This window comes from Pavona decussata, unplaced genomic scaffold (assembly GCF_977016875.1).
Source record: "Pavona decussata unplaced genomic scaffold, jaPavDecu1.1 SCAFFOLD_2363, whole genome shotgun sequence".
NCBI lineage: Eukaryota > Metazoa > Cnidaria > Anthozoa > Scleractinia > Agariciidae > Pavona > Pavona decussata.
This window is the reverse complement of record NW_028146205.1, coordinates 1-2,500: the sequence shown is the minus strand read 5'-3', so window position 1 is coordinate 2,500 and position 2,500 is coordinate 1. Positions and strand designations below refer to the sequence as shown.

Sequence of the window (2,500 nt, the reverse complement as noted above, 5' to 3'; positions counted from 1 at the left end):
AAGTTGATCATGTTCCCGTAAAATCTGAGGTCTCCACTGTCTAGCGAGGTACTTACAGTGAATATAGTGAATTTTTCAAAAATTGGAGAATTCTGACTTTTGCGATGAATTTTAATGTAATTGGTCGTGCTGAGAGGCGTGTTAAAATTTGAACATGTTCCCGTAAAATCTGAGGTGAGAATTAGTGAGGTACTTACAGTGCGTATAGTGACAAATCTTTAAAAGCGTGAAATTATGGGATGTTGTGGCTTCAATGGGTTTTTAAGATGTCACCAGTCATTTGGCATGACTTACAAACGATTTGGCTGGTTGTGGGTTCGATTTTCAAAATTTCATTTTTTTCGCGTTTTTATTTTCTGTCTACCATATCATGCAGTCTCCTTATTAGCGTTTGGGGGTTATAGTGTGGGCAGGTTGGTCGCAAAGGTTCCGAGAGGAGCTGGCTAGTAAACCCTGTCCCTTATGTTCCACGGCGGCAAGGCGGAGAAATAGAGGGCAGAATTGACTAACGGGCAAGGAAAGTTGGGCTTGTAGCTTTCCTTTCGAAGGAGGGAAAAGATGATGCCCGAAAGCATTGTCACTGTAGTGGCAGGCAGAGTGTAGATGGAAGTTGTGTACGCTAGCCTTTGGCTAATGATAGAGACAAAAGAGCAGGAGGATATTTTCCTTCGCAGAAGCACTTTTCTTGCCTTCCTTCAGCTCGCTTGGCGAGTCTGACAGGTATGCCTGAACTGTGCACGGGTCCAGTTGTGAGAAAGACGTGGCAAACAAGACGGGGTTTCCCTTGACCGAGGGACCGTGTGGTCCGTTTGGCTCATGGGTTCCCCCCGTGGAGGCAAAATCTAAGAAAGCTTGCTCTCCCTCTGCGGAGGGGGGCCGCTTAGCAAGGAACTTCTGTTCCCTGCGGTGGATAGTTACCTGGTTGATCCTGCCAGTAGTCATATGCTTGTCTCAAAGATTAAGCCATGCATGTCTAAGTATAAGCACTTGTACTGTGAAACTGCGAATGGCTCATTAAATCAGTTATCGTTTATTTGATTGTACCATTACTACTTGGATAACCGTAGTAATTCTAGAGCTAATACATGCGAAAAGTCCCGACTTCTGGAAGGGATGTATTTATTAGATTAAAAACCAATGCGGGTTCTGCCCGGTCATTTGGTGATTCATAGTAACTGATCGAATCGCACGGCCTTGCGCTGGCGATGTTTCATTCAAATTTCTGCCCTATCAACTGTCGATGGTAAGGTAGTGGCTTACCATGGTTGCAACGGGTGACGGAGAATTAGGGTTCGATTCCGGAGAGGGAGCCTGAGAAACGGCTACCACATCCAAGGAAGGCAGCAGGCGCGCAAATTACCCAATCCTGACTCAGGGAGGTAGTGACAAGAAATAACAATACAGGGCTTTTACAAGTCTTGTAATTGGAATGAGTACAACTTAAATCCTTTAACGAGGATCCATTGGAGGACAAGTCTGGTGCCAGCACCCGCGGTAATTCCAGCTCCAATAGCGTATATTAAAGTTGTTGCAGTTAAAAAGCTCGTAGTTGGATTTCGGGATGGCTCGGCCGGTCTGCCGCAAGGTATGTTACTGGCCGGGCTGTTCTTCCTCGCAAAGACTGGGTGTGCTCTTAACTGAGTGTGCTCAGGATCTGCGACGTTTACTTTGAAAAAATTAGAGTGTTCAAAGCAAGCCAGCGCTTGAATACGTAAGCATGGAATAATGGAATAGGACTTTGGTTCTATTTTGTTGGTTTCTGGAACCGAAGTAATGATTAAGAGAGACAATTGGGGGCATTCGTATTTCGTTGTCAGAGGTGAAATTCTTGGATTTACGAAAGACGAACTACTGCGAAAGCATTTGCCAAGAGTGTTTTCATTAATCAAGAACGAAAGTTAGAGGATCGAAGACGATCAGATACCGTCCTAGTTCTAACCATAAACGATGCCAACTAGGGATCAGAGGGTGTTATTGGATGACCCCTTTGGCACCTTATGGGAAACCAAAGTTTTTGGGTTCCGGGGGAAGTATGGTTGCAAAGCTGAAACTTAAAGGAATTGACGGAAGGGCACCACCAGGAGTGGAGCCTGCGGCTTAATTTGACTCAACACGGGGAAACTCACCAGGTCCAGACATAGTGAGGATTGACAGATTGAGAGCTCTTTCTTGATTCTATGGGTGGTGGTGCATGGCCGTTCTTAGTTGGTGGAGTGATTTGTCTGGTTAATTCCGTTAACGAACGAGACCTTAACCTGCTAAATAGTTACGCGAATCCCGATTCGCGGTTAACTTCTTAGAGGGACTGTTGGTATGCAACCAAAGTCAGGAAGGCAATAACAGGTCTGTGATGCCCTTAGATGTTCTGGGCCGCACGCGCGCTACACTGACGATGTCAAAGAGTATCTCCTTCACCGAGAGGTGTGGGTAATCTTCTAAACATCGTCGTGCTGGGGATAGATCATTGCAATTATTGATCTTGAACGAGGAATTCCTAGTA

General features: G+C 45.5%; 1 pseudogene; it reads left to right on the top strand.

The window, feature by feature from the left end:
• Positions 1-915: 915 nt before the first annotated feature.
• LOC146447385 (small subunit ribosomal RNA) lies at positions 916-2,500 on the top strand (annotated as a pseudogene; the record flags this gene model as incomplete).